The following is a 15,077-nucleotide window of genomic DNA, read 5'->3' on the forward strand; positions in this document are numbered from 1 at the left end:
GACATTTCCCTTCACCTGGTAAGCCCGTAAACATTCTTCAAAACCCGCTAAATATTGCTTCTGCCAGGAAGTTCTTCTACCTGACTGTGGTAGGAGGTTCTATGATCTACTGAAAGTCTGTGTCAATCCTGGAAGTGAGGAACGTGTTTTGAGGGAACCAGACCTAGGCTCTGGTGTGGGCCTGCTGGGTACCTGGAGACTAGTTATATCCCTTTCTGAGATTCAGCTTAAAAATAGGTGGGACACCTGAGTGGCTCAGAGGTTGAGCGTCTGCCTTTGGCTCAGGGCATAATCCCGGAGTACTGGGATCGAGTCCCACATCGGGCTTCCTGCATGGAGCCTGCTTCTCCCTCTGCCTGTGTCTCTGTCTCTCTCATGAATAAATTTTAAAAAAAAAATCTTAACAAAAAAAAAAAAAAAAGAGTCATCCAGAGGTTTGGACTATGCTTACACCAGGTTCTCCTCCCAAAGCCTGGTTGTAGGAAAAATCTGTAGAAATCTATTAGTGAACACACATTTTTACCAAAGATCTAAGAATTACCGTTAATTTTGTTGATAATGTGATTATGTTAGAAAGATTTACCTTTTAGAGGTTTATATAGAAATACTAACAAAGGACGCCTGCCTGGGTGGCTCAGCGGTTGAGCGTCTGCCATTGACTCAGGGCATGATCCTGGGTCCAGATCAAGTCTCACATCGGTCTCCTTGCGTGGAGCCTGCTTCTCCTTCTGCCTATGTCTCTGCCTCTTTCTCTCTGTCTCCCTTGAATAAATAGTCTTTAAAAAAAAAAAAGAGAGAGAGAGGGATCCCTGGGTGGTGCAACGGTTTAGCGCCTGCCTTTGGCCCAGCGCGCGATCCTGGAGACCCGGGATCGAATCCCACATCGGGCTCCTGGTGCATGGAGCCTGCTTCTCCCTCTGCCTATGTCTCTCTCTCTCTGTGATGACTATCATAAAAAAAAAAAAAAAGAGAGAGAGAGAAAGAAATACTAACGAGCAAAATGTTAGCTTAAAAAACATCACCGAGGAGAGGTAGATGAATAAATGAAACAGTAACAATATTGGTAAATGTTAAAGGTAGGTGATAGGTACATAAACTTCATTATGATGTTTTCTTTAGTATTTGCTTGAAAATTTCACAGTAAAAAATTAACTGAAAAAGGAATTTTAAAATCATTTATAAGGGAATATTATCAAGAAGAAAGCAGGTGCGTTGATAGTATTAGATTATACAGACTTCAAAGCAAACAATATTAAGAGATGTTCCATATTTTAATAAGATGCAGCCACCAAGAGCATACAACACTAATAATACCTAACAATACAGCTCTGAAATGTATACAGCAAAAGCTGATAAAATAGGGAACTTTTGAGGAACCCACAATGACAGTAACTAAAATGTCTTTCAGAAACATTAAATAGAAGAAAGGTAGGTATAAGGCTACATTGGGTAATTTGCTTGATATATACATTTTGTTTTTATTTTTAACAAGAAAAACAACATTTTTTCAAATCTACCTGGAACACTCATAATTCTCCAAAAAGTAGGCCATAAAAGACATTATAAAGCCCCCAAACTGATATCACATATGCCATACTCTAACACTACTTAAAAATAAAAATAGAGGGATGCCTGGGTGGCTCAGTGGTTGAGCATCTGCCTTCAGCTCAAGGCATGATCCCAGAGTCCCTAGATTGAGTCCAATATCAGACTCCTCACTGGGAGCCTGCTTCTTCCTCTGCCTACATCTCTGCCTCTCCCTGTGTGTCTCATGAATAAATAAATAAAATCTTAAAAAATAATAATAATAAGGGATGGGGCAAAGTGATACCCAGAATAAAATCTCACCTAAAATTAGGAAACTGGAAAGCGTGAAAGCAAATTAATTAAGCTTTAATTCAATCACATTCTACTAAAGTCCTATTAAATACTGCCAAAGAAATTGGAAAGGAGAAATTAATGTGATAGATATTAATAAAATAAGTAGGAAAAAAAATACTGGTAGTAATAATAAAACCATGATCTAGTTCTCTGTAAAAAACTGAAGTCATTTTTTAATAAAGATGAAAGAAATAGAGGAGATACACAAAAACATTAGAAAGAAAATGGGACATTCCTCTAAAAATAAAAATTGAAAAAAATTTGAAAAAAAAAAAAACACACACCCCCCCCAAAAAAAAAGAAAAGAAAAAGAAAAATTGACAAGAGAATTCTATGGTTATTTTGAGTAATGTGAATTGCCACATGAAGGAAAGCTGGATAGGCCAAAAACCATAAAGGAAATGGAATTGGCACCATGTGCAAAAACCAACCCTAGAAGGATTAATGATTCAAACGTCAAAACATAACTTTAATAAAACTGTTAATAAAAAAATCAAATATTTTTTAGACTTTGTGGCAAAAGATTTCTTTTTTTTTTTAAGATTTATTTATTTATTCATGATAGACATAGAGAGAGAGAGAGAGAGGCAGAGACACACAGGAGGAGGGAGAAGCAAGCTCCATGCAGGGAGCCCGACGCGGGACTCCATCCCGGGACTCCGTGATCGTGCCCTGGGCCAAAGGCAGGCGCCAAACCGCTGAGCCACCCAGGGATCCCCCCTTGTAGACCATTCTAAAGACATCAGTTTTTACTGTGAGTGTGAGTGAGACCCATGGGAGGGTTTTGAGAAGAGGAGTGACATCATCTTACTTATTTTTTAACAGGATCCCATTTGCTGCTTTGTGAGAATTGAAGCAAGATCATTTGGCAAGTCTGCAATGGCCCACATTGCCTACTGCCACCTCTATCTCCGCTGAGCACAGGTACCACACCTTTTACTGCTAACAGAAATATAGGATGTAGCAATTAGGATCATGGCCTCTAGTGCATCTCTGACACTTATCAGAATCAATTCCATGTGTGTCTTTATTCTCCACATCATTCTTCTCTGATCATACCTTACTTTGAGGGGAGTTTCTGGGTAGGAACTTTGGGAGATAAGTCTCATAATGTAGCAAATCTCCTGAATATAAGGTATGCAAAATATTCCATGAAGCCAGAAAGCATGACAAATGCCCACTACAGTCTATACCTGGCTGGCCAGCATGTACTCTCCTTCCCAACATAAGACAAACAAGCAAATAAACAAAAATGCTCCCTGAAATATGCAACTGTAACTTGCACAAGTCAAAATATGCCATCTCCAAAAGAGGGAATCCAAAGTAACATTAGTGAATGCATCTAACTTAACATTTAGAATTTCTCAGTGAGGATGCCTGAGTTACTCAGCGGTTGAGCGTCTGTCTTTGGCTCAGGGCATGATTCCGGAGTCCCGGGATCGAGTCCCACATCAGGATCCCTGCATGGAGCCTGCTTCTTTCTCTGCTTGTGTCTCTGCTTCTCTGTGTCGCTCATGAATTAAATAAATAAAATCTTTAAAAAAAAAAAGAATTTCTAGGTGATGTTCATTCAAAAAGTTCTGTCACAAGCCCATCTTTGATGTTCTGTATCTTATAGAATAATTAGTAAAGATATCTATGAACAATATACCCCTTTTAAAATAATATTGGGATGGGTGACAGAGAATTTTAAAATGTCTAATATATTATGAATATATATATATAAGAAAAAGAAAGAAAATATACATAGAGCCAACAACATTTAAAACTCCACCTGGGGCACCTGGGTTGCTCAGTTAGTTGGGCAACCAGTTTTTGGTCTCAGCTCAGGTTGTGTTCTTAGGGTCCTGGGATTGAGCCCTCAGCTTGGGCTCCACATTCAGTAGGGAGTCTACTTGAAATTCTCTCTCCTCTCCTGCCTCTGCCCACCCCTCCCAAATAAATAGAATCTTTAAAAAAGAAAATAAAACTTCACCTGGAAAATCTGTTATCTGCCTTTGGATGGCAGGAACCTTATTTCCTTGTCAAATCAGAATTATTAAATACAGAAACCTCTTTATATCATGTTATTCAGTGATTTGAGAATACCAAAATGTCTATGTGGCGCTCTCAACTTCTAATTCAGTGGGATGAATTTGATGGAATAGTTTCTCCCTGAACATTAAGACTTCCAAATCAGCAAAGCCCAGAGATGGTAGTTTTTTAAATAGGAGGGAACAAATATTTTAGTAGTAGATCATTAGGTATAATATTAATAGTTTCTATCCCAGTCTCTATTTTGTGTATCCAGACCTTAAAAAACTACCAGATATTTGTTTTGATGAGACCATGTACTAGATGTGAGGACAATACTCAGCTTTACAAGGTATGTCTTCTAGATGGTGCTCTCATTTGGTTTTTAGAAGTTTTAGAACACTATAGAGTCTGAACTTTGTGGGTGATGAGGTACAGAATAAGACCAGCAAATCTCAAGAGCATCAACTCCTTGCTTTACTTTTTTCACTATAAATGAAATCCTTTAGTCCAAAGCAATTTTATGTGGAAAGTGTGATTATGAATAAGGAGTTGATAACATCCATAACTGGTATTGCTGCCATAAGCATGTCAGGCAACTTTAATCCCTGTGGAGTATCTATCTCAGTAAGGAAAAAAAAATCATTACTGCTTCCATAATAGAAGAAATCTAGCTAACTGGTCAACCTGGTGATGACATAGTCCTGTTGCTCATGGTTGGATACTGTGGCAAACTGCTTGGGTACCAACTATTGTGAAGTAATCCGTAGTAATGGTAAATCCACATTGTTGATACTGTGTGCAACTACCTAGCTCATGAGCCCAATGAGCAAGCATTGGGGTGGCTGGATAAAGCTGTAAAGAGCCTTTACCATCAAATCTAGATTTTGACTGTTGTACAGGTCAAGTTGACTCAGTGGTCTGTTCAGTGCTAATAGTCCCTGTGGGTCAAATATATGACCATATATGTATGGTACAAAATATCAAATAAAAAAAATTTTCAGTGTGGGGCTTGAACTTACCACCACCCTGAGATCAAGGCCTGAGCTAAGATCAAGAGTTGGACACTCACCTGTCTGAGCCACCCAGGATCCCCAAAAATACTGCACTGAAATATTTATTTTGGTTATTGAGTTTTTTGGTGTGCTTTTACATTTTGCACCCATGGCATGTGTCTCTCTTGCCTCATTCTAGTTCTAGCCTTAAACAACATTAATCAGCATTTGAGCCCTGCTACCCTTAGCTGTAACCACTTTTTTCCTAGCTGATAATGGTTGTCCTTGGTCTCTGCATGCTCACTCAGCCTTTATTTTTATTTTTTTAAAAGATTTTTTATTTGCTTGAGACACACACACACACAGAGAAAGAGCGAGCGAGAGAGAAACAGACAGAGGGAGAAGCAGGCTCCTTGCAGGGAGCCTGACATGGGACTCAATCCCGGGTCTCCAGGATCATGCCCTGGGTTGAAGATGGTGCTAAACTGCTGAGCCACCGGGGCTGCCCTCACTCAGCCTTTAAATCCAAACAGGCCATTGGGCTCCCTGCCTGGACCCTGCTTCTCCCTCTACCTGTGTCTCTGCCTGTGTCTCTGTGTCTCTCATGAATAAGTAAATAACGTCTTTAAAAATCAATCAATCAATCAATCCAACCAGGCCACAGGGATGCCTGGGTGGCTCAGAGGCTGACCATCTGCCTTTGGCTCATGGCGTGATCCCGGAGTCCTGGGATCAAGTCCCCATCTGTCTATCTCTCTGTCTCTCTCTGTGTGTCTCTCATGAAAAAATAAATAAAATATTTTTAAAAATAAGTAAATCCAACTAGACCACAGAAACAGTCCCAAAAAAAAAAAAAAAAAAAGAAACAGTCCCAAATTCTTATTTCCTTAAGGGCCACTGCTTGCAACCACATCCAATGCCACATCTTTGTACCAGTCTCAGTACTTGGATACAAACAGAACAACCCGCTCTTGCTAATTTTAAGCAAAAAAGGAAAAAAAAGATTTATTATAAGATATTGAATAACTTACTCTGTGTATGAAGACCAGAAAATGAAGCTTGCAGGCTATGTGGTCAGGAATTAAACCATTAAACCCCTCCAGAGAGAATAATTGCTGCTGATGTTGGGCACAAGCAGGGCAGCTGGTGCTGCTAGGGTTGGGTATACAGTGTGAAGCTGGTACCATAGAGGCCTGCTGCACTTGAATGCTGAAAGCCTCTCTATCAGTCTCACAGGGATCAATTCAGCATGGCGTCACATGCCCCAATAGGAAATGAAAGGGAAACTCTGTGTGGAAGTACAGGATGGGATGTTGCCCAACAAAGGAGAGTCAAAAAAAAAGCCACAATTACTGCCTGGGGATAAGGAGACATGGTATAAGAGAAATTACACTTCACACTAAGGATGGCAGAGCAGAAACAGTGGAGCCTGAGACACAGATGAAATCATGGTCCTTTTGCTCCAGCCTGGGGTGTCTGTCTGCAGGTTTTTTGTTATATAAGAAAAGTCACCATTGTTTATAGTTTGTAGCAGATCAAAGTATTCTTTTTTTTAATTAATTAATTAATTAATTAATTTATTTATTTATTTATTTATGACAGTCACACACACACAGAGAGAGAGAGAGGCAGAGACACAGACAGAGGGAGAAGCAGGCTCCATGCACTGGGAGCCCAACGTGGGATTCGATCCTGGGTCTCAGGCAGGCTCCAAACTGCTGTGCCACCCAGGGATCCCTGATCAAAGTATTCTTAATTGATAACTGAGCAAGAGAAAGTCATTCTTTAAAAAAAAAAAGATTTATTTATTTGAGAGAATGCGCAAGTAGAAGGGACAGAGAGAAAGTGAGAGGGAGAGAGAAGCCTAAGCAGACTCCACGCCAAATATGGAGCCCAGCTGAGGGCTGGATCTTAAAACCCTGAGATCATGACCTGAGCCGAAACCAAGATTCAGACACTTAACCGACTATGCCACCCAGGCACCCTGAGAAAGCCATTTTGAGGAGGTGAGAACAGAAACTTGACTGTGAGGGACCAAGTTATGAAGATACTGTGGGTGAGGAATATTACTGGGTAGAAGGGCATGTGTGAATGATCAAGAAACCATAAGTGCAAGAATAGTAAGCAAGAGAAACCAGAAAGAACTTTAGCAAGAAATAATAAGCATAGACATTTACAAGACATTTTATTAAGTTTAACTAGGGATTAGAAAATATTGTCTAGGGCAGCTCGGGTGGCTCAGTGGTTCAGCCCTGCCTTTATCCCCGGGCCTGATCCTGGAGAATCGAGTCCCACGTCGGGCTTCCTGCATGGAGCCTGCTTCTCCCTCTGCTTCTCTTTCTCTCTCTCTCTCTCTGTCTCTCATGAATAAATAAAATAAAATATTTTTAAAAATAATGTCTATTTAATGCGTGTCTTTTTTTTTTTTTTTTTTTAAAGATAAGACTAACATTCTGTATCTGTGCGGTCCAATATAGCGGCCACTAGCAATATGTGGCTATTGTAACTGTACACCTGAAACGTGGCTAGTCCACCCTGGGCCCAGTGAGCTCAGGTTCCCTTGGTGAGCTGAGCTTCAGCGCAGCCGCAGGCGTGATGGGGCCCCCCATGTCTGGGGCGGGGGAGGCCCCGGAACCGGCCCTGGACTTACTCCCAGAACTGACCAACCCCGAGGAACTGCTATCCTACCTGGGCCCACCTGACCTCCCTGCAAACAACAATGATGACCTGCTCTCTCTCTTTGAGAACAACTGAACCTGTAGACCCCTCCAGCCGGCGGGACTCGCCCGCAGACGTCACCATGCCCTGCCCCTCCCCACCTGTGTACCTGGAGCCCGGGCCTGCCCCAGCCACCCGGCCCCTGATACTGGAGGCAGCCGCGCCGGGTGGGCACCTCGCCCCCAACCCCCACTGCTGCAGAATGGTGTCGGGAGATGCTCAGCTCCCCTCCGTCCACCGCCCCCAGCCTAACTTTGCCCGGCCCATGAGCACCTGCTACCGGACCTCGAGCCTCGCCCCCGTCCTTCCAACCCCGCCTGCTCCCGCCAGCCTGCATCTGGTCCAGCATCGAACCTTCTGTTTCAGCGACCTCTTGGCTCGTGGCGAGGAGCAGGGCTGCTCTGTCCCAAGCCTGAGCTCGCAGAGGGCGGGGGTGCCTCCCCCCCCCCCAGCTTCGGGCTAGGGCTGCAGGACGGGGGGGTTCTAAAGCACAACCGTGAACGCAGAGTGGGGACCATGAGAGCTGTAGATGGCTAGTCCCTCCCGTGCTGCCAGGGCCCCCGAGGGCCACTGCCCCCTCCCGGGTGCGACAGCTGGGGGTGGCCTCTCAGACGCCTCTCTGCAGACGCTCCCGCGGCTGCTCCTCTGGGGTCCCCTTCTCCATAAAAATGAAGAATCAGTCCCACTGTGTTTTTATTTTACTTTTTTTAAAAGATTTTATTTATTTATTCATTAGATTACACAGAGAGGAGAGAGAGAGAGGCAGAGACACAGGCAGGGGGAGAAGCAGGCTCCATGCAGGGAGCCTGACGTGGGACTCAATCCGGGGTCTCCAGGATCACGCCCGGGCTGTAGGCAGCGCTAAACCGCTGAGCCACCCGGGCTACCCTCACACTGTGTTTTTAAAACTGCCTCTCCCGTGTCCACCCCCGGGCCAGGCCAGGTGGGGGGAGGGGCCACTGCATCCGCTGGCCCAGGGCCGAGTTGTGTCCCCTGTGTGACCGTCTCTATTAAAGGACTTCCTCACAAAATAAATAAATAAATAAATAAAAATAAAAATAAAAATAAAAAATAAAACATGGCTAGTCCAAACTGAGATGTCCTGTAAGTATAAACAGTATATCTGATATTGAAAACTTAATAGAGAATCTTATTAACAATTTTACATTAATTACATGTTGAAATAATATTTTAGACATGTATTAAAGTGTATTATTAAAATATATTTCACCTGTTTCTTTTAACTTTTTTTTTTTTTTTTTAAGATTTTACTTATTTATTCATGAGGGACACGCAGAGAGACGATGAGACATAGGCAGAGGGAGAAGCAGGCTCCATGCAGGGAGCCCAATGCGGGACTCAATCTCCCGGGACTCCAGGACCACACCCCCAGCCGAAGGCAGGCACTAAACTGCTGAGCCACCCAGGGATCCCCAAGGTCAGGGTTTCTCAATGAGAGTGATACCACTCTGAGAGTCAGGAGCTGGACATTTGTGAGACAACTGCTGGCGTTAGATATGTGGGGGCTACACATATGTGCTGATGTCCTGAAATGCAAAAAATAGTCCGGTACAATGAAGTATCACATTTTTAATATTGTGCTGGATATTTAAATAGGTGAAAAACCTGCTAATGATTACCTGATATTTTATACATAAACACAAAGTGTTTTTAGATGGATTTAATTTTTTTTTGAAGATTTTATTTATTTATTCATGAGAGACACAGAGAGAAAGAGAGGCAGAGACACAAGCAGAGGGAGAAGCAGGCTCCTCAGGGGGAGCCTGGGGAGCCTGACGTGAGACTTGATGCCGGGTCTCCAGGGTCACACCCTGGGCTGAAGGCGGTGCTAAACCACTGAGCGACCGGGGCTGCCCCAGATGGTTTTAATAGGTACCAAATTTTCCAGGTATGCAACTACCAAGGCAGTTGAGGCACAATTACACATTATATTCAGAACTTTATCATGAGCTTTGTCATTTTGGAAAATCACATCAACAGTGGCAACACTGCTTACAGCATTTGCATTACCAACGTATGTGTGGAAGTCTGCATTTGTAGCTGTCATGTTTATAGTAACTGTATATATAGGTTTAATAATATTTAGTCATTTTTGGCATTTTCATATTATAATTTTCTTTCCTTTAATGTTCCTATTTTTGTCAAGTTAGGGCATTATACTGAGTTTTAAAAAATTATGAATAGTGAGGGATTATACTACCTGTGAAGTTAATTTTAGGAGAGCAAAAGACTTGTACTACAATATTTGGTGTGAAAAGGAGCCTTTGTGTCTAATATGATTGAGAATTTGTACTTGAAATAATAGTTTATAAATGAGTAGATTTTTAAAAGTGTACAAGAGAAAATATTATCAACTGATAGAAGATAGGAAGAGAATAAATGAAAGAAGACAGGTGTCAAAGGGAAAATAAAAAAGATAACAGGATTTTTTTAAGATAACAGGATTAATTCAAATACCAATAATTACAATAAATATAAATATATTAATCTCACTTATTATAGATTGGATGTCAACAAAGTCCAGGTATGTGGTGCTTATAAGAGATTAACCCTAAAAAGGATTTAAAAAAAGAGGACTTAAAATAAAGGAAAAAATGTCCCATGCAACTCTAAGCAAAATAAAAATAGCAATGGTAATACCACTCAAAACAAACACATTTATAGAGATAAGAATGGACACTAAATAATAATAATTTTAAAAATCCTCCGTGAAGATTTAACAATGAAGAACCTGTAAGGCTTTAATGATATAGTCTGAAAATATGTAAGGTACAACTTGAGGGAATTACAAGGAAAAATGAACAAATCTACAGTCATAGATTTTTTTTAACATAAAAGGTCCATAAATTGATACATTAATTAGAAACATTAAAAATATATTTAAATTTAACAACACAACTATCTTGATTTATAAGCTGTATTTTGAAGCCTTCTCTGCAAAAATACTTTTTTAAGCTTCTTTACAAGCAGAAACAGAATATTTCCCTGAAATTTCCCATACTTCAAAGATTAAATATCCTACAGTCCATTTACTGGACTACAAGGTAATTAAATTAGAATAAATAAATGAGTGAATGAATGCATATATTTGGAGACCCAAAACAATTTTATATTTTTCATAGATTAAAAAGCAATTATAATGGAAATCAGGAAACATTTAAAATTAAAAAATTAGGACGCCTGGGTGCCTCAGTGGTTGAGCACCTGCCTTCGGCCCAGGGCATGATCCTGGAGTATCAGGATCAAGTTCCACATCGGGCTCCCTACATGGAGCCTGCTTCTCTCTCTGCCTCTCTCTCTCTCTGTGTCTCTCATGAATAAATAAATAAAATCTTTTTTAAAAATGGGCAAGAGGACCTGAATAGATATTTTTCCAAAACAGACATACATATCAATAAGTATATGTTAATGTGCTCACCATATCAAGGAAATGCAAAACAAAACCACAGTGAGATATCCCCTCATACCTGACAGAGGATCATTATCAAAAAGACAAGAAAAAAGCATTGGCAATGAACTGGAGAAAAGGGAAATTTTTGCACCATTTGTGGAAATGTAAATTGATCTAACCAGTATGGAAAACAGTATGGAGGGGCACTGGGGTGGCTCAGCCTTTAGCTTAGGTCATGATCCCAGGGTCCTGGGGTCAAGCCCCACCTCTCTCACTCTTCTTGCTCTTTCAAATAAATTTAAAAAAAAATTTTTAAAGGAAACTAGTATGGAGTTTCTAAAACAAAAAGTAAAAGTAGAACTACCAGATGATATAGCAAATCCACTTTTGGTATTTATCCAAAGAAAATGAAAAGACTGGGCAGCCCTGGTGGTGCAGCGGGTTAGCGCAGCCTGGGGTGTGATCCTGGAGACCCAGGATCGAGTCCCACATCGGGCTCCCTGCATGGAGCCTGCTTCTCCCTCTGCCTGTGTCTCTGCCAATCTCTCTCTCTCTCTCTGTGTCTCTATGAATAAATAAATAAAATCTTAAAAAAAAAAGAAAATGAAAAGACTAACTCAAAGATATATGAATCCCATGTTCATTGCAACACTATTTATAATAGCCAAGATATGGAAACAGCCTAAATATTTATCAATGAAAAAAAAATATTTATCAATGGATGAGTGGAAAAAGAAAATATGGTATATTTGGAAAGTAGAATATTATTCAGCCACGAAAAGAAGGAAATCATGCCATTTGCGACAGCATGGATGAATCTTGAGGGCATTATGCTAAGACATCAGTCAGACAGAGAAAGACAAATACTGTATGATCTCACTTATACATAGAAACTAAAGCAAAACAAAACCCAAACTCATAGGTACAAAACAGATTGGTGGTTGCCAGAGATGAGGAGTATGGGGTGGATAAATGAGTGAAGGTGGTCAAAGTTTGTTATAAATAAGTTCTAAGGATGTGATATACAGCATGGTGACAATAGCTAGTACTATCATATTGTATATTTGAGAATTGCTGAGAGGATAGATCTTAAAGATTCTTATCACCAGAAAAAAATTTGTAACTATGTGTAGTGATAGATGTTAAGTAGACTTACTGTGATCATTTCAGAATATAAGCAAATATTGAGGGATGCCTGGGTGGCTCAGTGGTTGAGTGCTTGCCTTTGGCTCAGGGCATGATCCTAGGGTACCCGGTCGAGTCCCTCATTGGGCTCCTTGCAGGGAGCCTACTTCTCCCTCTGCCTGTGTCTCTGCCTCTCCCTTGGTGTCTCCCATGAATAAATAAATAAAATATTTTAAGAAAAGGAAAAAATCAGTTTTATTTATATATACTTATAATGTACAATCTGAAAATGAAATTTAAAACACAGCTTCATGTATAGTAGCATCAAAATAATAATATACTTAGGAATAAATTTAACAAAAGAATGTAAAATGTAGGGCAGCCTGAGTGGCTCAGAGGTTTAGCACTGCTGTCAACCCAGGACCTATCCTGGAGACCCGGGATTGGGTCCCCCATCAGGCTCTGGTCCCGCATGGAGCCTGCTTCTCCTTCTGCCTATGTCTCTGCCTGTCTCTCTGTGTGTGTCTCCCATGAATAAATACATGAAATCTTTTTTAAAAAAGTGTAAAATGTAGAAAACTACAAGACATTTGATTAAATAAATTTCAAAAAAAAATTTCAAGACTTAAGCAAATGGAAAAACATCCCAAGTTTATAGATAGGGAGACTTAATACTGTTAAGATGGTAGTACTCCCCAAGCTGATCTATAGATTCAAAACAATTTCATCAGAATCCCAGATGACTTATTTGTAAAACTGACAAACTAATTCTAAAATTCATATGCAATTGCAGGGGCCCCAAAAGAACCAAAATCTTGAAAAAGGAAACAAAGTAGGAGACTCCTACTTCTCTATTTTAAAATTATCATACGCTATTATATTGGTACAAGAATGGGAACACAGATCAATGGAATAGAGAGTCCAGAAATAAACCCATACATCTATAATATCAAAAAATATTGATGTTTCCATTTTGAGCTGGCTTTTATTTTTTTCTTAAGATTTTATTTATTCATTCATGAATAAACATTCATGACAGAGAGAGAGGCAGAGACATAGGCAGAGGGAGAAGCAGGCTCCCTGTGGGGAGCCAGATGCAGGACTTGATCCAAGGACCCTGGGATTACGACCTGAGCCAAAGGCACACACTCAACCCCTGAACCAACCACGTGCCCCTTGAGTAGGCTTTTAAACAAATATGCTGCAACAACAGCATATCCACCTGCAAAGAATGAAGTTGGGCCCTCATCTCTCATTATTTATAAAAATTAACTCAAAATGGTTCAAACTGCTGAATTTAAGAGCTAAAACTTTTTTTAATTTAAATTTTGTTAGTTAACATACAGTGTAATATTGATATCTGGAGTAGAATTCAGTGATTCATCACTTACATACAGCGCCCAGTGCTCATCACAAGTGCTCTCCTTAATACCCATCCCCCATCTAGTCCACCCCCACTCACCAACTTCTATAACCCTGTTTGTTCTCTACTGTTGAATCACTTATGGCTTGTTTCACTCTCTTTGTTCTTCCCCCATTCCCACATATTCATCTGTTTTCTTTCTTAAATTCTACATTTGAGTGAGCTCATACGGTTTCTGTCTTTTTCTGTTTCATTTCACTTTGCCTAACAGAAGGAGCTAAAACTTCTGTAAAACACTCTGAAGAAAACACAGAAGCAAATCATCATAGTCTCAGATCGCCAAAGGATTCTTAGATATTAACATCAAGAGCATGACCCACAAAGAATTAGATAATTTTCATTTCAAGATGACTAAATATTCTGTGCTTCAAAGGGTACCATCTAAGAAGGGGAAAGATATCACACCAGAGGAAAGAAAATATTTGCAAGTCATGTATCTATTAAAGAACATCCATCTAAAATACACTCTGACAACTTGATAATAGGCAACTAACTCATTTTTAAATGGACAAAGGATCTGAATAGACATTTCTCCAAAGAAGGTATGTAAATGGCCAATAATTATATTAAAAGACACTAAACATCATTAGTGATCAGGGAAAAGCAAGTCAAAACTACAATGATATATCACTTCACAGCCACTAGAATGGCTATAATTTTAACAAATGGATAAACCCCCAGCTGTTTTCAAGGATATAGAATAATTGTAGGGTGACTCAGCGGTTTAGCACCACCTGTGGCCCAGGGCATGATCCTGGAGCCCAGGGATGGAGTCCCACGTTGGGCTCCCTGCATGGAGCCTGCTTCTCCCTCTGCCTCTCTCTGTGTCTTTCATGAATAAATGGATAGAATCTTAAAAAAAAAAAAAGAAGGAAAGAAAAATTATAACCCTTCAACTGTACGTCTATCCTCATTATCTAATTGAAGAACATTTTTATCACCCCAAAAAGAAACTTTCTAACAGCAATCACTCCCATTTGTCCTAACCCTGCCAGCCCTAAATAACTCTAACTACTCTCTTTATCTATAGATTTGCCTATTCTGTACATTTCTTATAAATGAAATGGTCTTCTGTGACTGGCTTTTTCACTTAGCATAATGTTTTTAAGGATCATCTGTGTTGTGGCATGTATTTTTATTGCCAAATAATATTCTATTGTGTGAATATACCACATTTTCTTTTTCAATTCATCTATTTATAGGCATTTGGGTTGTTTCCACTTTTGGCTATTGTGAATGATGCTGTAATGAACAATTGTGTGCAAGTTTTGGCATAAATATACATTTCTAATGTTCCTGGGTGTATGTATAGGAGTGGAAATACTGGGTCATACAGTAACTCTATGTTGGATGTTGGCCTCAAAGAATGAGTTTGGAAGTGTTTAATTTAGTAGTTTTTGAGGACTTATTTTGTATAAGCTTTACACATGTTTCCCTTGATCCATATGATGCTCTTGAAAAAAAATACTGTTATCAAGATTTTTGATGATGTAGAATATGTTGTGCATAG

At 40.0% G+C, this 15,077-nt stretch overlaps 1 protein-coding gene across 6 annotated transcripts in view; it reads left to right on the top strand.

The window, feature by feature from the left end:
* The window catches only part of ZNF383 (zinc finger protein 383), an 83,060-nt gene that overhangs the window by 39,172 nt on the left and 28,811 nt on the right, over positions 1-15,077 (top strand). For all 6 annotated transcript variants that reach the window (XM_077908595.1, XM_077908684.1, XM_077908460.1 and 3 more), the window contains one exon: positions 2,707-2,805. The gene's annotated coding sequence lies outside the window, so the exon portion shown is untranslated. The remainder of the gene's footprint in view (positions 1-2,706; positions 2,806-15,077) is intronic.

The sequence above is a fragment of the Canis aureus genome, chromosome 1 (genome assembly GCF_053574225.1).
Source record: "Canis aureus isolate CA01 chromosome 1, VMU_Caureus_v.1.0, whole genome shotgun sequence".
In the NCBI taxonomy this organism is placed as follows: domain Eukaryota; kingdom Metazoa; phylum Chordata; class Mammalia; order Carnivora; family Canidae; genus Canis; species Canis aureus.